The 20,399-nt window shown below is 56.3% G+C and overlaps 1 protein-coding gene across 1 annotated transcript in view; it reads left to right on the top strand.

The window, feature by feature from the left end:
• Positions 1 to 20,399, top strand: part of RTN4R (reticulon 4 receptor) — a 96,748-nt gene that overhangs the window by 1,895 nt on the left and 74,454 nt on the right. The window lies entirely within an intron of this gene.

Here is a 20,399-nt window from a genome sequence, read left to right as displayed (position 1 = left end):
AGATATAATTCTCTTTTCCTTTCTATTTTGGAGGGCACTCTGGCTGATTTATTTGTGACGATCAAAGGACACATCCGAGCTGTGCTCCACACCGCGCACTGCCTCCTCGAGAGGCTTTGTGTCGATGTGAAACGTGAAATGGCCAATTTATTGCTGTTTGGGGAACACCTCGGGAGCGGGCTCGGCTCTGGCAGCTTCTCCCCGGCCCGGAGGGGATGCTGAGAGCGCAGCCTCCATTTGCCGGGGCTCGGGGGCTGCCGTGGGTGTGAGCCCGGGGCTCGGTGCCCCGCTCGGCCGGTGCCGGGCAGCGCTGGGTGTGCCCCGATCCCCTCGCTCCATCCCCGCTGCTGCTGCTGCTGCAGCGCTGCTCTCCCCACGCACTGACACTCCCGGCTGCCGCCAGCGCCGTGTGGAACAACACGGGGAAAAATGAAATATAAAAACTGTGTTACAACGGCTTTATTTATAGAACGAGGCTTGGAGGAGTTTGGGGTTGAATTATTTGCTTTTTTGCTGCAGTTTATGAATTGCTCCTGTGAGAGGCTGGCTTGCTGGCAGGTTTGGCTGGAAAGTCCTCACGAACCTGGGGGATTCTGTTTAGCTGAGTGTCCATCCTGCTGGATCTGGACTACATTTCCCACTGTGGGCTGCCAGGATGCTTCAAGTGCCTTGTAAGCCAGAAATAGCCACCAGGGGCAGTTGGACAGGCAGAGCTTTCCCTGTTCTCAGCACTGGCTGCCTTATTAACACGATTCATTTTTACTCAAAAAGGGCTTTCTATGCTTATTCTTTTTTTTTTTTTTTTTAACCCGAATACAAACCCCTATAATAGGAGAACCTACATCAACATCACCGATGGGAGAGCAGCTCTTTTTTTTCCTCTTGAGAGAAGACACCATTCATTGCATTATTCTGTATTTCCTGTCTTTATAATGTAAATTTTTTATCAAGGGCCCGCTGCATTTTCTGGGCTTTGTCCCCGCTTTCCCAGCTGGCGGCACAGAGTTCAGACCATGGGCCCATCAAAGGCTGTGTTTGGAGAGGATTTCTAAGGAGGAATGTGCTTAAAGAGGAATTTTAGGGCAAAAAGGTGGAGGTGCTGTTGCACCACTCGGTGCCTGGGCGTTGAACCGGTGCAGACATCGTTGTTCCCTGCTGGATCTGGGATGTTTTCCCAGACAAAGCTGGGCCAGAGGAGGAGTTAATGAGAAGCAGTGAGGAAGTGTGGAGGGCTGTGGGCAGCACGTGCTGAAGCAGCCGGGCCCCTCGTGAATTCCCTCAATGCCGAGCTCAGGAGCTCCAGGCTGGGCTTGGGAAAACCTCCCGGGAGCCTGGTGTGTCCATAAAGGAGTGAAAGGAGAGGGAGTGGCTGGTGGGAAGGAGCAAGGGGACATTTGTCACACAGCATCTCTGCCCTGCTCCCTGCCCTGCTATGCAAGGGCAGGAGAGTGGCTGTGGCTCCATCCGCTCACCCTGTGGAGCTGGAAGCTGGCAAGGACCACGGGGATGCCCAGCTGAGATCCCACATTCCCTGTGCCAGGCTGTGCCTGCTGCCACAGGCCCTGGGTAATCTTCTTCTGACCCCAACCACGACTTGGGCCTCAGCTTTCCAAAGGAACAACCAGAATCCAGCAGCACAGATGGGAATTTTCCACATTTTTCATCTCAGAAGCAGCAAGAAGCCTGTGAGCTGGGGGCAGGGCAGGGGAGGATGCTCTGAGGCTGCTGCACCCCTGCACACACAGCCCTGCCCAGCCCTGCAGAGCCCTGCTCAGCCCTGCTGCCTGAGGGCACTGGGGCTCCTCCCTTCCCTTCCCTTCCCTTCCCTTCCCTTCCCTTCCCTTCCCTTCCCTTCCCTTCCCTTCCCTTCCCTTCCCTTCCCTTCCCTTCCCTTCCCTTCCCTTCCCTTCCCTTCCCTTCCCTTCCCTTCCCTTCCCTTCCCTTCCCTTCCCTTCCCTTCCCTTCCCTTCCCTTCCCTTCCCTTCCCTTCCCTTCCCTTCCCTTCCCTTCCCTTCCCTTCCCTTTTCCCTTCCCCCTGAGGAGAGGGAGGTGGCCCAGAGCTGTGCCCAGAGCAGGAGGAGGCAGGGCAGTGCCCGGAGCTGAGCTCTGATTTCTGCCCTGCTCTGCCCCGGAGCTGCAGCCGGGATTCACCTGCAGGGGCCAGGGAGGAGCTGCTCCCTGCAGGCTCAGGTGTTTGTTTGTCCTCTTCCCCTTGGATTTGCAATGCTCTCTGCTGCTGTCACCTTCATGAGACAGATCTCTGAGTGCCAGGTGCCTCTTTAGATGTTCCTCAGGAGGTTTTCTCTTTATGCAGGGGGCACAGCCCCCGTGGAACAGGAGCACCCTGCAGCACTGCACAGGGGGCTGGCACAGGCAGCAGCTCAGCCTGGGGCCTGCAAGGGCTGGGACTGAATTTCTGGGAGTGCTTGTCCTTCCTGGCACTTTCTGGGAGGGCTTGTCCCTCCTGGCCATGTGGGAAGCTCTGTGCTGTGTCCCAGAGCAGGGGGAGCTGTCTGGGATGTGTGAGGAGCAGGGGGTCAGGGCTCCTCCATCACAGACACCCAGCACTGTGGGAGGAGGAGTGAGGCTGCTGAGACACAAAGCCACCTTCTCCTCCCCTTTCCTGCTGTGGCTGCAACTCCTGGAGGTTTCCAGAGGCTGAGGGAAAAGGGGACAATTGTACTGAAAAGTCTTAATCAGCTGAAAGAGGCTGAGGGTGGGTCCTGCCGTGCCTGTGCAGAGGTGCCGGAGGAATTCGTGCAGAGTTTGCTCAAATGTGCAACCTCACCTCAGCCTGAGCTCTGTGTGCCTGGTGCTGCTCTGACACAGGGGAATGGGGCTCTGGGGGGCTGGTCACCCTCTGGGGGCGTTCAGAGGGGTCTGGGGGCTCAGGGCAGGTGACAAAGCTGCATCCCTTGGGCTGTGGGCAGCTCTCGGCCAGAGCCTGCCTGTGGGCAGGGCACAGCTGTGGGGTGGCACAGGAGGGCACAGCTGTGGGGTGGCACAGGAGGGCACAGCTGTGGGGTGGCACAGACAGAGCAGGGCACAGCTGTGGGGTGGCACAGGAGGGCACAGCTGTGGGGTGGCACAGACAGAGCAGGGCACAGCTGTGGGGTGGCACAGAACACATCTGGTGGTGTGGCACAGAACACATCTGGTGGTGTGGCACAGGAGGGCACAGCTGTGGAATGGCACAGACAGAGCAGGCACAGCTGTGGGGTGGCACAGGAGGGCACAGCTGTGGGGTGGCACAGACAGAGCAGGGCACAGCTGTGGGGTGGGACAGGAGGGCACAGCTGTGGGGTGGCACAGACAGAGCAGGGCACAGCTGTGGGGTGGCACAGACCTTGACCTGCCTGCTTTGCTTTTGGAGTGCTCCTAGAAGGCCTCTGGAGTCTGCTCTTGTTCTGCCTCCCTGGTATCCTTGACCAGGTCATTGAGCCTTTCTGTGATGTGGTCTCAGCTCTTCCAGCTCTGTCCTCACACAGTGATGCTGAGTTATGTCCCCAGGGACCCAGGGGATGCTTAAACTCAGCCCAGAGCTGGGGTGTGGAGGCTGAGCAGTCCCTGATCCCTCCCCAGCAGTGCCACAGAGGCAGGTGGGACACACTGATCATCTCCTGGGGGCTGCTGCTGCATCCACAGCAGCTCTGTGTCTCTGGGCTGGCCCACCTTCCTCCCAGCCTTCACACTGCAGATTGTACAGCTTTTATTGTCCCTCTCCTGGAACCAGGAGATTAGCAAAGCACTTGAGTTTTATTTGGAATCCTCCCTGGTTGTCAAGGAAAGCAGAAACACTCCACAAGCACATGCAAAGCATCGAGGAGACTGGAAACAAAGAAACACAAACACTCCAATGCTGGGGTTTTTAGTTCAGTTTCTGGAGAGCTCAGCAGTTTGAGGCATCCCCCTGATGCCTCTCAAGGAGCAGTGCTGGCTCCTGTCTGCAGGGCTCAGGCAAGCCAGGCTCAGAATGTTTGCTTTCATGAAACCATGGAATATTTTGGATATTATAATCTCAATACACCTCTTGCTCAAGCACAGCTGATTTCACAGCCAGATCTGGCTGCTCAGGGGCTTGTCCTGCCCAGCATGGATGTATTACCAAGGATGGAGCTGCCTGTCCTCCTCCACAGCCTGGGTGCAGCCCCAGCCCTTTGTCACCCGGCCTGGATCAGCACCATGGGTGCTCCTGTCCCTTTGGTGGCCTGGGGGTGCCTGGCTCTGTCCCTGGCTCTGTCCCTGGCTCTGTCCCTGGCTGGGGCAGGAGCAATGGGGAACTTTGTGCTGGTTCCCTGTGAGGTCAGAGCAGGTGCTGGGGGGGCATCAAAGAGGGGTAAAAGCAGGGGTGACAGCCAGATGCCATGGCAGGGACACTCAGGGTGGCAATGGGACACTCAGGGTGGCAGCAGGGACACTCAGGGTGGCAGTGGGACACTCAGAACAGCAGCAGGGACACTCAGGGTGGCAGTAGGGACACTCAGGGTGGCAGTGGGACACTCAGGGTGGCAGTGGGACACTCAGAGCAGCAGCAGGGACACTCAGAGCAGCAGCAGGGACACTCAGGGTGGCAGTGGGACACTCAGGGTGGCAATGGGACACTCAGAGCAGCAGCAGGGACACTCAGGGTGGCAGTGGGACACTCAGAACAGCAGCAGGGACACTCAGGGTGGCAGTGGGACACTCAGAACAGCAGTAGGGACACTCAGGGTGGCAGCAGGGACACTCAGGGTGGCAGTGGGACACTCAGAACAGCAGCAGGGACACTCAGGGTGGCAGCAGGGACACTCAGGGTGGCAGTGGGACACTCAGAACAGCAGCAGGGACACTCAGGGTGGCAATGGGACACTCAGGATGGCAGCAGGGACACTCAGAGCAGCAGTAGGGACACTCAGGGTGGCAGTGGGACACTCAGAGCAGCAGCAGGGACACTCAGGGTGGCAGCAGGGACACTTAGGGTGGCAGTGGGACACTCAGGGTGGCAGTGGAACACTCAGAGCAGCAGCAGGGACACTCAGGGTGGCAGTGGGACACTGAGGGTGGCAGCAGGGACACTCAGGGTGGCAGTGGGACACTGAGGGTGGCAGTGGGACACTCAGGGTGGCAATGGGACACTCAGGATGGCAGCAGGGACACTCAGAGCAGCAGCAGGGACACTCAGGGTGGCAGTGGGACACTCAGGGTGGCAGCAGGGACACTCAGGGTGGCAGCAGACCCTTGCAGACGTTGTCCTGTGCTGTGTTTGCTCTGTGCTGCTCCTGCCCCTTTGCTGTGGGCTGTTCCAGCCTGCTGTCCCTCATCAATGGTGATTAGCACAGCTCCCCTGGGGCTCTGCAGTCCCCAGATGCTCCCTGTGCTGACACCCTGCAGGGACAGGGACCTCTCTGAGGACACCCGGGCCTGGCCACATCCCAGAGCCCTGGAGGTGCTGGGGGAGGCTCCAGAGCGGGGCTGCTGCACCTCAGCTCAGCTCTGCTGGGGATTTCTCTGTCCAGGCTTTGCAAAGCTCCAGCGATGGAGCCTGGCTGGCCTTGCCCAGCGCTGGAGCTGATGGAAAAGCCTCTCCTGATGTCTGACCTGCAGCTCTTGGCTGTGGCTCCTTGCTGTGTCACCTGGCCACACAAAGGTGTGCTCTGCTCTGCCATCCCTTCAGCTGCCCTGGAGCAGCTGGAGGCTGCAATTAAATCTTCCTTCATCTTCCCTTTGCCCAGCCCAACCATCATAATTCCTGCTGCCTGACCCTGCAGGACATACTAGCACATATATTGGGAATTGGGAATTGTTCCCTGGCAGGGTGGGCAGGCCCTGGCACAGGTGCCCAGAGCCAGGCTGGACATTGGGGCTGGGAGCACCTGGGACAGTGGAGTTCCAGCCCAGCTATCCCAGGACAAGGGCTGGACTCAGCTCCTTCTTCCTTCCAGGAGCTGCATCCTGAGAGCATCCAAACCCTTTTGGTGCTTGTTGACTGGAGCTGACTCCAGGAACCTCCTTGTCCAGCATTTCTGTCCTTGACCCGTGCTCTGAGAGCCTTTATTGTCAGCTGTGCTCTGATCCCACCGCAGCTGCAATTCCACAGCAAAGCAGAGGGATGCAGGCCAGAGGGAGGCTCAGGGCCTGGATGGAGTTTCCATCCCAACCCAGCTTTTCTCCTGCCTGGATGGAGTTTCCATCCCAACCCAGCTTTTCTCCTGCCTGGATGGAGTTTCCAGCCCAACCCAGCTTTTCTCCTGCCTGCATGGAGTTTCCATCCCAACCCAGCTTTTCTCCTGCCTGCATGGAGTTTCCAGCCCAGCTTTTCTGGGTCCCGCTGGAGCTGGACACGTTCCCTCCCTGGCTCTGGGAGTCCTGGTGCCTTTCCAGCGCTCTGTGCTTGGTTTTCTCTCTCCGTGCTGCACCTTCTGCTGGAAACAAAGGGATGTTTGCATTCCAGCGCGATGCTTCCCTTTCTTCCCTGAGTGCAGGGGACAATTACAGTGCCTTGCACTAATTGATCCCTTATTAGTGCTAATTGTGATTTACGTGGTGCTTTAGGAAGGGGCATTTCTGTGGCAGAAGTGATGCTCTAATGTCGCACTTGTGATGTGTCACCTCATCTCCCGTGAGCTGCTCATGGGGGAAGCGGGTTCACTTTTATTTTTTTGTTAAAAACCAATCTTTTGCAAGAACCATCTGGCTGCTAAATTCTCCTCCCGGAGCTGTGCGGTTTGCAGGGAGTTCATTTGCGTCTTTAGCTACTAAAGAGGAAGTAAAAGTGACTGATTAGTCTGAGACTGGGACCATTCACATCAAAGTGACAGATTTTGCGAGCTGGATTTGGGGAAGTGTTTAAAACTGGTGTGTTTTCATTAAATTGTGAAGGCTGTGGGCAGAAGTGCGCTCTGGGCGCTGCAGCTCAGGCTCAGCCCTGCACCCTGGGTTCTTCTGTCACTGTGAATTGTGGGGCTGCTCAAATTTCCCTCTGCTTGTTTGATGACTTTAAATATTGATTTTAATTGTGCCTCTTTCTGAAGGCTGTGAGTGATGGTGGGAGCCATGGACAATGATCCCTGAGCACAACACAGCCACGTGCACCGGGAGGGGGGAGCTCAGCCTGGCTCTGCACAGGGGAGGGAGAGAAGGAAAATACCTGTGGAGCCCCCAAACTCAGCTTTCCCTGCTCCCATGGGGGCTTTGCAGGGATGTGCCAGGAGCTGCTGGCCAGGCTGGGCTCTCAGAAGCCCTTTGGGGGTGCTGGGGTGAGGCTGGGAGGGCTCCACACTCTCCCCTGTTCAGAGGGGTCATTGGAAAGCCTCAGAGCAAATCCAGAGTTTGGGAATGTGGGATTTGTCTGTGCAGAGAGAAATGGTCAATGGGAGACAGCAGGACCTGTGGAACTTGCACTGCAAGGATCTGGAGGGACAGGACAAGGGAATGGCTCCAAACTGAGAGAGAGTGGGTCTAGATTGGAAATCAGGGATGATCCTTCCCTGGCAGGGTGGGCAGGCCCTGGCACAGAGCAGCTGGGGCTGCCCCTGGATCCCTGGCAGTGCCCAAGGCCAGGCTGGACATTGGGGCTGGGAGCAGTGGGAGGTGTCCCTGCCATGGCAGGGGTGGCACTGGGTGGGCTTTGATGTCCCTTCCAACCCAAACCCTTCTGGGTCCCTGGGGCACTGGCATGTTTTCAGAGCAGTGGGAGCTGTGCTGTCCCTCTCCCTGTGCCCGGGTTCATTCCCAAGCACACATCCTGATGGATCTGGCCCTGATCAATGCTCTGTGGCCGTGCAAACACGGTTAGCATTGGCTTTACACTAGAGGGCTGTCTGTCCCTTTCCCTTCTGAGAGCAGCCCTTGTGCCGGGCTCCCAGTTTGATGCCGGGGTGGGCAGTGCTGCAGGTGGGGTGTGGTGCTCGGCTCTGCTCTCTGCGCTGCCCACAGCAGCCCTGCCCGGGCTGCAGGAGCCCTTTGGAGCTGTTTCTGGCCAAGTGGAGCTCTCTGGCTCTGCCCTCTGTCCAGCCCAGCAGGAAGCAGCAGCTTCCACACAGGATTCCTTCCCCTCCTGCTCTTCCAGGCTCCTTCTGCTGTCAGGAGTGGGGCACTCTGGAGCACAGGGTGCTCTGGGTTTCCAGGAGTGTGGCATTTCCTGCTGCTGCCCTGCCCTGCCCTGCTGAGGATCTGCAGCCCTGAACATCTGCACATCCAGCTTGGGCTGACAGACAGGAATTGCTCTGGAAATGGCTCTGGGGGCTGGAGGAGCCTTCAGTGTCCCAGGGCTGAAAGATATTTGCTGTGGGAATCTACAAAACCAGAGAGTTTTGGGGAAGTTGCAAAAGGCAGGCCTCAGAGACAGTAGAACTGGGACTGGAGCTAAGCAGTAGGCATGAGATTGGTCAGCAGAAAAATTATTCAAACTGTAGAAAAGCAAGGACAGATAGAACAATGGTCTGTGTATTAATGCTTTGGTAGAATAACTCTCTAAGCTACAGAAAAGTTTATCTAGTGAGATATTAAGAAGGTTGAAGCTTAATAATGGAGCTCTGTGCATTGCGTTTTAAGGCTCACAAGCAGGTATTGTATTTGAAATAAGCAAGGATTGTTTAACCAAAGGTACCTGTGCTTATAGTGATTGGATAGAACTACTGTCAATGTGCTTTTGCTTTGTGGGATTGGTCAAGAAGCTTATAAAGTGAGTTGTGACATTAAATTCTTTGTCTGCTGCCTGGGATGTGAGCTGCTGGCATCTTCCCATTGTCATCACCATGTCATGAGGCTGATGCTGGAAAATAAAACAGCTCAAGGCACGTTCCCAGCAGTCCTGTCCTGTTTGTGATTTGTAAATAACCCCCTACCAGTGTCATTTGGCAGCTGCTGTGTCGTTATAGGACACAAAATAAAACCATGTGGACACACAACTCTCCAAGGTAGAAAAGAGTGTGTTTAATTTGTGACTCTAACATTTATAGATTTTCAAAAGTGACAGTGGATTGGAGGGTGGCAGTGCTACTTCTCCAATGACACTGGAAAAACCAACAGTTTATCAAATTTTTGTTCTTCCATAAAAGAATGTAAAACAATCAGTTATTTACATAAAGTGTATGAGAAAGTTGGTTACAAGAATGTAAACACCAGAAGGCTTAGAAAAACTTAAAAAATCAGGGCAACACTTCTGCCTGAAAGTTCAGCTGGGACAGCTCCTCTGGCTCTCCTGTCACCTGTGGGGCTGGGACCTCTGGGGACATGGCCACCATGAAGCCTGCTTGCTTTGGTCCCTGCTGCCATTTGTTTCATGGAATCACAGAATATCCTGAGCTGGGATCAGGATCATCCAGCCCTGCCCAGACCCCCAACAATCCCACCCTGTCCATCCCTGGCAGTGCTGCCCAAAGGCTCCTGGAGCTCTGGCAGCCTCGGGGCTGTGCCCATTCCCTGGGCAGCCTGGGCAGTGCCAGCACCCTCTGGGGGAAGAACCTTGCCCTGATCTCAGCCTGAGCTGCCCTGGCCCAGCTTCCTTCTGGTTGAATTGAATTGATTTGTTTCATTCTGTCCCCACTCCCCTTTAAGCCAGGTAAAGACAGAACCAGCTGGAGCCTGCCTGTGCCTGACAGACATGGTGTGAATTCAGGCCTGCCTGGAGAATTCCAACCCCAAACACAACCCCTCCGTGCCTGCCATGTGCATCATGCCATGCATTTGTGGCACTGCTTTTTCCTCTTCTTGGATGCCTGGGCAGTCCCTGTTTGGCTCAGTTTGGGCAGAAGTGGTGGGAATGGAGAGCAGCCCTGGGCAAGGGTGAGCAGGGCTGGGGGTGGGAATAAGCTGGGATGGCCAGGAGGGTGGGAGGGGGCACTGGTGGGTGCTGGAGCATTCAGGGGCTGTGCCCAGCACACACTCAAGTGTTGCTGTAGGACATGAAAGAACACAAGCTCACACCGCTGCTCTCAAGGTGAAGAAAAAAGAGAAGTTTATTTTCTGACTCCAACATTTATACATTTCCAAGAGTGACAGTGGATTGGAGGGTGACAGTGCCACCTCTCCAATGACACTGGGCAAACCAACAGTCCATCAAATTTCTCCTTCTCCATAAAGGAATGCAAAACAATGAGTTTTTTACAGAAAGTGTGTGAGAAAGTTCATTACAAGAATGTAAACATCAGAAGGCTTAGAAAATCTTAAAAAACCAGGGTGACACTCAAGTGCAGAGGGTGGTTCTTTGGCACAAGTTGGTTTAGGAGCTCCAGGCACTTCTCTCCCTCCCTCAGTTTGTCCCTGATGTGTCCTGAGGGGGGGCAGGGGTGAACGATGGCGATGCTGAGCTCTGAGGGGTGGCACTGACCCCAGGGGTGGTGGTGGGACCGTGGGGACCAGGGCTTGGAGCTGCTCTGCATCCACCACCCACAGCTGGGGCAGCAGCAGTGGCAGCAGTGGCAGCTGTGTCCCAGCTGTCCCCGGGCTCAGGACAGGGATGTCCCCAGGCCCAGGGTCCCTTTGCGGGCATGGCAGAGGGATCAGGCTCAGCCCTGCAGGATTGGTGTTCCAGGCTTGATGTTCCAGGCTTGAACCTTGATTTCTGACATCAGGGGTGAAGTGAGAGAAGGAGGAGAAGGAGAAGGAGAAGGAGAAGGAGAAGGAGAAGGAGAAGGAGAAGGAGAAGGAGAAGGAGAAGGAGAAGGAGGGCTTGGAGGCAGAGCCTGGCTGAGGGGTGCAGCTTCATCTTAGGTGACCCCCAAGGCCACACCCTTGGGTTTGATGTCACCCACAAGGCCAAGGACCATTTCTCCCAAGCTTTTACCAAACCCAGCTTCTACCATGACACAAATTTTGCAGCTGAGGCACTGGGGGCAATGTGGGGTCTGGAGATCAGGCAGTGCTTGTTTGAACATCATTCCCACTAGTCAGGCACTGTTCCTGTTTTCCTGAGCCTGTGTCCTCTGCTGGGTGCAGAGAGGTCCCAAAGCCCTGGGAAGGGGCTCTGGGAGGGGCTGGGGGTGCTGCTGGGCTGGGATCGTGTCCAGTTCCTGTCCCCTTCTCTCCCAGGCTGCAAGGGAGCCCCAGGGGACAGCCCAGCCAGGGAGAGACGTTTGTACCAGTGGCACCATCAATGACCCCGAGCTGCATGGGGAGGCCCAGGAGAGCCTTTCCTTGGCCATGGTGTTTCATGGGAAATGCTTTGCTTTCTCTGTGATTATTTTTGGCTTTCCTGGAGTTTCTCAAGGCTTACAGTTAATCCTGAGCTTTGGGGTGGCCAGCTGGGCTGCAGGGACAGAGTCTGCCTCAGAACACTGGGTTTGGCCATTTCCTGGGGAGCTTGGGTGTGCTGGAGCTTGGAAAAGGTTAACCTGGGCACACCTGGGGTGTGTGCAGAGTGCTCTGCATGGAGACACAGCTGGGCCAGGGGAATGTCCCTGCCCATGGCAGGAGTGGCTCTGGATGAGCTTTAAGGTCCCTCCCAGTCCAAACCATTGCAGGATTCTGTGATGCTGTTTTTGTAGTTATAAGGACCCCCCAGCTCAGCCTGTGCCTGCTCCAGCCCTGCCCCCTCCCAGCTTCAGGTGCCCCCCAAGGCAGCTCCTGGGAGCTGAGCCCTCTCCTCTGAAGTGCTGGGCTCTGCTGGTTTCACCTGCATTTCTGAGTGTTCTACCCTGCCTCTCTCCTGAAATCAAGGCCTCAGCATGGCCCATGTGAGCCCATGACTCCCTTGCTGGGACATTTGGCCCCAGCCCTGCTCCTGAAGCCAGCCCTAAGGCTGGGGTGGGAGCCCTGCTGTGACAGCCCCCGAAGCTCTGTGGGATGTCTGGGTGTGTTCCACCCCTCTGCAGGTGTGGGATGTGTGCCCTGGGGCTGTGCTGGCCCTGGGGTCACCCCGTGGGACAGGGGCAGGGCCAGCCCTGCTGTCCACACCATGGTTTAGTGACAGAGGGGCCAGCAGCCCCCCAGCACCTGCCCTGTGTGTACCAGAGCACGAGGCCCTCCCAATAATCCCTGCCAGCTCATCCCAGCCTGTCTGCCTGCTGAGGAGGGACACCAGGCTCTGAGTGCCCCTGCTGGGGCTGAGTGTCCCCAGGGGTGACCTGGTGCCCTGTGGCACTGCAGGGACAGTGAAACAGCTGCTCTAAACCAGGGGCTGCAGCTGAAAACGCCCTGGGAGCCCTCCCTGCTCAGGGCTGCTGTTTGCTGTGCTCTCTAACCCAGAGAGATCTGTGAGTGAAAGGTGTGAGCCCAGCACTTGGCATGGGCAGAGCTGGGATGATATTGGTATTACCAATCTTGCAGACAGGAATATTGGCTTGTCTGGCCCTGCTGCTGAACCAAATCACAGCAACTGTGCTGTTTCACCCCACAGACACTTTGGGCTGCCTGGGTGTGTGGTGTTTCACCCACAGACACTTTTGGCTGGCTGGGTGTGTGGTGTTTCACCCCACAGACACTTTTGGCCGGCTGGGTGTGTGGTGTTTCACCCACAGACACTTTTGGCTGGCTGGGTGCTGCAGTTGGGCCCTTGGAGACAAGTCCAGGCCTGCAGGAGCTCTGGTGGTGCTGGGATGGAGCTTCCCCCCATAACAGGGGCTGCTCCTCAGGTTTCCCTCTGTTAGAGAAGCTTTAAGGCGATGGTGAAGGAAAGGAGTCAGTTCTGCTGGAGGGTTTGGATCCAGAGCTTTATTCTGGCCCTCAGGCCTCTGAATGCAGCACCAGCTCCAACAGAACTCCCTGAGCCCGTGGCTGCTGCTCCTTTAACCCCGGGGAGAGGGGCAGGGAAGGGGCAGGGAGCCACCAAGCAGGTACAGGAGGGGAGAGACAAAGGGACAAAGGACACCTGGATGGCCCAATGCCCCCCAGGGGTAGAGGGCATCCTTTGGATCTGCCAATCACTCGAGGCCCTTCTGGAATGCCAGGACTGACAGACAGTGCTGGGAGGGGGAAGGAGAGGTGACTGACACACCTGGGAGGGAATCATCAGGGGAGGGACCCGGGGTTCTGAGGTGAACCCTGAAATCACAACACAACAGGAAGGGATGGTGCAGCCAGGGCTCCAATGGCACAGGAATTGCCACCGTGCTGGGAGCCAGAACCTGCCTGGGTGTGCAGAGAGGACAAGGAGTGAGCAGGGATTGCCAGGGCACCCACAGCTCCTGGGACAGAGCCCCAGCCAGCTGTGGGGCCACTCTGCCAGAGCAGGTGCCTTGGGAGGAGGAGGGACAGGCACAGCCCCTGGGGACCGCGTGGAAAAAATCACAGAGCAGGGACATGCCAGGCTGGGGGACACTGGGGCTGCTGGGGGACACTGCACACGTGGGGCTGGCTGTGTGACACAGGCTGGCTGTGTGACACTGGGAATGGGTGTGTGACACTGGGATTGGGTGTGTGACACTGGGAATGGGTGTGTGACACTGGCATTGGGTGTGTGACACTGGGGCTGGGTGTGTGACAGTGGGACTGGCTGTGTGACACTGGGGCCAGATGTGTGACACTGGGATTGGGTGTGTGACAATGGGACTGGCTGTGTGACACTGGAGCTGGGTGTGTGACACTGGGGCTGGGTGTGTGACACTGGGGCCGGGTGTGTGACACAGGCTGGGTGTGTGACACTGGCATTGGGTGTGTGACACTGGGGCTGGCTGTGTGACACTGGCTGGGTGTGTGACACTGGGGCCGGGTGTGTGACACTGGGGCTGGCTGTGTGACACTGGCTGGGTGTGTGACACTGGGATTGGGTGTGTGACACTGGCTGGGTGTGTGACACTGGGGCTGGGTGTGTGACACTGGGGCCGGGTGTGTGACACAGGCTGGGTGTGTGACACTGGCTGGGTGTGTGACACTGGGGCTGGGTGTGTGACACTGGGACTGGCTGTGTGACACTGGCTAGGTGTGTGACACTGGCTGGGTGTGTGACACTGGAGCTGGTGTGTGACACTGGGGCCGGGTGTGTGACACTGGAGCTGGGTGTGTGACACTGGCTGGGTGTGTGACACTGGGGCCGGGTGTGTGACACTGGGGCCGGGTGTGTGACACTGGGAATGGGTGTGTGACACTGGGATTGGGTGTGTGACACAGGCTGGGTGTGTGACACTGGGGCCGGGTGTGTGACACTCTGCACACACGTGGGGAGCAGGCAGGGCATGGGGACATGGGGACAGCTGCACCAGGGGCTGCCCTTGATCTCTTGTGGTATTTTCTGGGTCCCCCATCGTTGGGAGGAATAAATGAATCAGAGTCCACGTTCTCAGAAGCCTCATTTATTATTTTATGATCTGTATTATATTAAAGAATGCTATACTAAACTATACTAAAGAATAGAGAGAGGATACAGACAGAAGTCTAAAAGATAATAATGAAAAACTCGCGACTGACTCAGAGTCTGACACAGCCTGACTGTGATTGGTCATTACGTTAAAACAATTCACATGAAACCAATCAAACATTGACCAGATGGTAAACAATGTCCAAGCCACATTCCAAAGCAGCAAAACACAGGAGAGGCAATCAGATAATTATTGTTTTCATTTTCTCTGAGGCTTCTCAGCTTCCCAGGAGAGAAATCCTGGGCAAGGGGATTTTTCAGAAAATATGATGGTGACAATCTGTCATGGGACAGGGCTGAAAATCAGCCTGGGATGGGCACACAGCTCATGAAGGTGAATGGGCCATGGCTTGTTTGTCACCCAGGAGGGACACAAAATCAGGGACATGATTCAAAACCAATGAAACAAAATGGTTGTGTTGAACACAGGGTAAGGACAGGCTCTGCCAGTCCCCTGGGCTGGGGTCAGCACTGCATGGGCAGTGTGTGAGCCATGGGTGTGGAGCTGGTGAAAGGCTCCTCCTTCTCCTTCTCCTTCTCCTTCTCCTTCTCCTTCTCCTTCTCCTTCTCCTTCTCCTTCTCCTTCTCCTTCTCCTTCTCCTTCTCCTTCTCCTTCTCCTTCTCCTTCTCCTTCTCCTTCTCCTTCTCCTTCTCCTTCCCCCATCTCTGGGAGGAAGTGGGAAGGGGGACAAGCCCTGGGTGAGGAGGAAATGTGAAGTGCAGCTGTGAGTTGGTGCCTCCTCCCTTGGGGAATGACAGTTCCTTATCCCTTGTCTCCCAAAAGGCACAAAGTGCTGAGGACACCCCGAGGGTTTGGCATGCACAGACCCTCCAGGGGCTGCAGCTGCAGAGGGAGAGGAGACAGGGGGACAGTGTACAGAGACAGGAGGGTGACAAATGGCAAAGGAGAGGGTTCATGGACAGGAGAGGCCTCCTGGGCTGCAGGTCCAGGGCAGGTGCAGCAAGGGCCACGTTTGTATTTTCAGGAGACCATCCAGCCTGCAGCTCTCCCACCTCTGGCAGGGCTGCAGAAGAGCCAAGGCTTGGAGAGAGCCCTGCTCCCTGTGGGAATGCAGGGAGGGGGCACCAGCAGTGCCCACCAGAGCAGCTCCTCCTGCAAAACCAGCAGCTGGAGCCCTCTGGCCCTCTGGGAGCCCTGTGCTCTCCTCAGGTGACAGTTCTGGGCTCAGGGGCATCCCCAAACTCTGCTCCCTCTCAAGCAGTGCTGCCTCAGGTTGTGTTCCAGAGGAGCTTTCCAGGAGGTGGGACCGGGAATGGGGATCCCTCAGAGTACAGCACAAACACCTGGAGGAGCAGCCAAGGCTTGGCCAGCAGAAGGTGACAGGAAATGCTGGATCAGGAAAGCTCTTTTAACAGTTTAGTGGTGCCAAAGGATGAAGGATGGACTCCATAAACCTGGAGGTCTTCTCCAACCTCAGGGACCCCGGGGTTCTGTGGCTGGTGCTGAGCTGGGGGTCCTGTGCCACCCTTGAGGGGACCCTCTGTGCTTTGTGCCCTGCCCAGGAGCTCTCCCTGTGCTCTGGGAGCCTCAGGCTGAGCCTCAGGGCTGTCCTTGCTCAGCCAGGGCCAGCCCTGCCCTCCTGGCTTGGTCACATGGGTGTGTGACCACCCCAGGGGTGTCCTGGGAGCTCTGTGCTCATCTGGGCCCTTTGGAGCTCTGCTGGGCAGGTTTCTGTGGGTTTGGGGCCTCCCTGGAGGGCTGCAGTCCCAAGGGCACCGTTAGAGCAGATGTTGTGTTAGGAAATGCAGAGGTGGCTCCAAGGCCCTTCCCAGGGAGCGTCCACGCTGTCCCTCCATGGGGACAAGGAGGTGGTGGTGGCTCCATGGCCCTTCCCAGGGAGCATCCACGCTGTCCCTCCGTGGGGACAAGGAGCTGGTGCTGGTTTCCTCCTCCCTGCCCTGGGCTGCTCTGCAGAGGCAGGGCCAGTGTGGGGTCCCTCCACTGCCTGTGGCCCTTTGCTTTGCTCCCTCCCAGGACCAAAGGCCACTGTGGAGAGTCACAGAACCATGGAATTAGGGCTGGAAAAGATCTCCAAGGTCATCAAATCCAACCCCGACCAACACCAAACCATATTGTGAAGTGCCAGGTCTGCTCACTTTTTGAACATCTCCAGGGATGGTGACTCCAGCCTGTTCCAGGGCCTGGCCACCTTTGAGTGAGGAAATTGTCCCTGATTTCCAGCCTGAAGCTCCCTTGTTGTGCAGCCTGAGGCCGTTTCCCCTTTCCCACTTGCCCAGGAAGGTGCCTGGTGCCACCTGAGCAGGTCCCTGAGCCCTGCTGGCACAGGCTGGCAGCAGCTCCTCCTGCCTGTCTGCCTGCCTGGCTCTCTGGAGCCGCACAGGGAATATGCAAATTTAACCTTTGCATTTTCTGTGCTGTTCTTTTCCTGGGAAATGTCACCGGGGGCACCAAACTGGGATTGCCTGGCACTGGGGGAAAGAGCAGCAGTGGTGTGTGCCTGGATCCTGGGGAGGATCCAGCATGGAGCTGCCTCCTCCAGGGAGGGCTCTGGGAGCTGCCCTGCCCTGCCCTGATGTCTGCAGGGATGGTGACTTGGTTTGGAAAGACAGGAGTCTGCTAAGGAAGGCAGGAGCCTCCCCTGAAATGGAGAATGTAAACCCTCCCCACCCCTCTGAATTGCTGTAAATTTTAAATTAAGGGGCTCTCAGGCAAAAATATGGGAGCAGGAAATAACAGTTCTTCAATAGGGAAAGGGAAAAATAAAAGGATAAAATAAACAATGCAGTGCACTAGAACAACACTGCCAGAGTCAGAACCCAGCCTGACACCCTGTGGGTCAGGCTGTTGGCACAGTCCCATTGGAATTGTGGCTCAGCCCTCCTGCAGTGCCAGGGGTGGCTCTGCTGGAGCAGGGATCCTGGAGAGAAGGATGGATTCTGCCTCTGAAGATCCAGGGGAAGGAGAGGCAGCTGCTGTTCCTCTGGGCAATCCCGTGCAGAAGCCGTGCTGGTGTCTCAGAACCTCTGGATTATATCCGGGTAGGAATGCTTGGCTCCTCCCTCTGGGCTCACATCTCCCAATGGGATGCTGCAGTTCTTATCAGCCATGCAGGGACATTCAATGGCTGTTATCAGCAGATGTCCCCTCCCGAGGGAGGTGTGAATGTGGTCACTCAGAGAGAGAGATAAGGCAAACTGCCCACTTGACAAAGGTAATCTGCCATACAGATGGGAATGGAAAACATCTTGCATTGCAATCTTCAACAGATGGATGGATGGATGGGATGGGATGGGATGGGATGGGATGGGATGGGATGGGATGGGATGGGATGGGATGGGATGGGTGACTGGAGCCAGAGGGAGGTTGTGTCCCTCGTGTCCCCAAGGCTGGGGGAGCTGTCAGCAGTGCCACATCTCCTGCTGCTGGGAGAGGCTTGGGAGCCAGTGCTGTGCTCCAGGGATGGATCCAGAGGCAGCTGCTGTGGCAGGAGGGAGCTCCCTGTTTGCCCAGAGAGAAGGGGAATCCCAGCTGGCAGAGCTGGCAGTGGCTGATGGGACTGTCCCAGCTGAGCCCAGACTGAGGTGAAGGGCTGGGATTCCTGGGAAGCACCTGTAGGACAAACAAGAGTGGGGTTGCAGTGGGGGCAGGACTTACTGCAGGGGGGAGAGGAATTTCAGCACCAGAATAACCAAAGCCTTTATTAACACCCGTGAAGGTGCTGCCACATTGGCTTTGTGGCTTTTGGGAGCCCCTGCCAGGGTGGATGTGTTGATCTCTGCACCATTCTCATGGAATAATTCCATAATTCCACCGAGGAGCAGCTGAGGGAGCTGGGAAGGGGCTCAGCCTGGAGCAAAGGAGCCTCAGGGGGCCCTTGTGGCTCTGCACAGCTCCTGCCAGGAGGGGACAGCCGGGGGCTCGGGCTGTGCTCCAGGGAACAGGGACAGGAGCAGAGGGAACGGCCTCAGGCTGGGCCAGGGCAGGGGCAGGGTGGATTTTGGGGAAATTTCTAAAGACTGAAAGGGTGGTCAGGCACTGGCACAGCTGCCAGGGCAGTGCTGGATCCCCATCCATGGAAAAGCTCAGGAAGCTGTGTGGCTGTGGCACTGGGACATGGCTCGGTGCTGAACGTGGTGCTGCTGGCTCGAGGGTTGGACTCAACAGTCTCAGGGGTTTTTCCACCCCAGACAATTCTGTGGTTGCCATGGGCTGTGCCAGCCCCAGCTCTGGGTTCTGTGATTCTCCATGGGCTGTGCCAGCCCCAGCTGTGGCTCTGAGCAGGCAGAGCACACCTGGAGAGCCCCATGAACAGCTCAGGGGGGTAGCCCTGGTGCTGTGTCCTCTGCAGAGTGACCTCAGCTGCCATTTTGGGTCTGTCTCTGTGTGGGACAAGTGCTCAGGGCCAGCAGGGCAGGAGCTCTCCAGGGACAGCCAAGGCTCCCCCAGGAGCAGCAGGGGCAGCTCTGGGCCAGCAGGACCCAAGAAAGCAGAGCAGGAGCCTTCACAAGCAGCCCAAAGTGAGCCAGGCAGGATAGGTGGGTTCCACAGGAGGACATATCCATCTCCTGTTGGGGAAGATGAAACAGGAAAGCCTTATCAATATGATTGTCTGGCAAAAGATTGTGAGAGTATAGAAACTATAAGTGAGATTGAAATGAAAGCAAGCTTTGAGATCCCTCAGTTACTGAACAACTGGAAAACAATGGCATGGCCAGCTGAAGGTGATCCCCTTTTGATGGAACAACACCCTCTGCTTGCAGACAGGCCCAAGGGTCAGAGCAGACCCTACAGCTTGGCAGAAGGGCCCAAAGAGGAGATTTTAGAGTTTAAAATGTAACACAGTGTGGTAATGTAATGATTCTTATAGGCTGTATGGAAATGCTATAGGATTTGTATCTTGTACTAGATTGGTTAGTGAGAATTAGAATATTCAGCACAGAAGAAAATTTATGGTGTTGTAATGGGAACCTCGCTCTCTTACCCTTTTACTCTCTCACCCTTTTACTCTCTCACCCTCTCATCCTCTCTGCCCCTCTCTTCTCTCAGTCCTGCTCCAGCTGTGCCTGGCAGCTCCCAGCAGGGCCCTGCCCCCAGGCCCTTTGCAATGAACCCCAAGTTCCTGACCTGGCCCCAGAGATCTCTGGTCTCCATCCATCCCCACCCTCCTACCCTCTGATGCTCCTGCAAAATCCCAGCTCCCAGAGGGGTTGGGAAGCAGTAGAGTCACAGAGGGTTTGGAAGCAGGACAGATGCCTTGGAGGTGCCCTTGGAGCAGCCTGGGCTGGTTGGGGTTGCACTCCCAGCTCCAGGGCTCTGGGAGCAGTGGGGGCCCTGGGGACCCCCAGCCCTGCTGAGCTCCTGGGTTTTGGCTGCCCCTGAGGAGAAGGTTGGGCTGTGCTGGGTGATGGTTTTCAGAAGGCTTTATTTATTATTTTATGATATATATTACATTAAAACTGTACTAAAAGAATAGAAGAAAGGATTTCATCAGAAGGCTGGCTAAGCTAAGAATAGAAAAAGAAAGAATGATAACAAAGGTTTGTGGCTCGGACTCTCTGTCCAAGCCAGCTGACTGTGATTGGCCATTAATTAGAAACAATCACATGAGACCAATCCCAGATGCACCTGTTGCATTCCACAGCAGCAGATAACCATTGGTTACATTTTGTTCCTGAGGCCTCTCAGCTTCTTAGGAGGAAAAATCCTAAGGAAAGGATTTTCCATAAAAGATGTCTGTGACAGTGCTGTGTGTGCTGCAGGTCTGCACATCAGAGAGGAGCAGTCACAAACCCACTACAAGGTGTATCCAAACCTTCTTAATTAACATCAATAACCTCAGCAGTTCCTGGCAGAGGGGCTGGAGTGCTGGGGAGGGCTGCAGGGCAGGGATGGAGCCATGGAGCAGTGAGGGGGTGCTGCTGGTCCTCACCCCCAGGAGCAAGGCAGGGAAACAGAGAGAGCAGGGCAGGGTCCACATGGGAAAGCTGCTGCTCCCACAGTGCATGAGCAACTTCCAGAACCCTTGGATTTGCCAGATCATGGAATATCCTGAGCTGCAGGGGATCCACAGGGATCACTGGGTGGCTCTGGGGGGAAGGACCCATCCTGGGACTGAACCTCGGTGCTGTCAGCACCAGCTGAGCC

The sequence above is a fragment of the Molothrus ater genome, chromosome 18, assembly GCF_012460135.2.
Source record: "Molothrus ater isolate BHLD 08-10-18 breed brown headed cowbird chromosome 18, BPBGC_Mater_1.1, whole genome shotgun sequence".
In the NCBI taxonomy this organism is placed as follows: domain Eukaryota; kingdom Metazoa; phylum Chordata; class Aves; order Passeriformes; family Icteridae; genus Molothrus; species Molothrus ater.
This window is presented reverse-complemented; position numbering and strand designations above follow the sequence as displayed.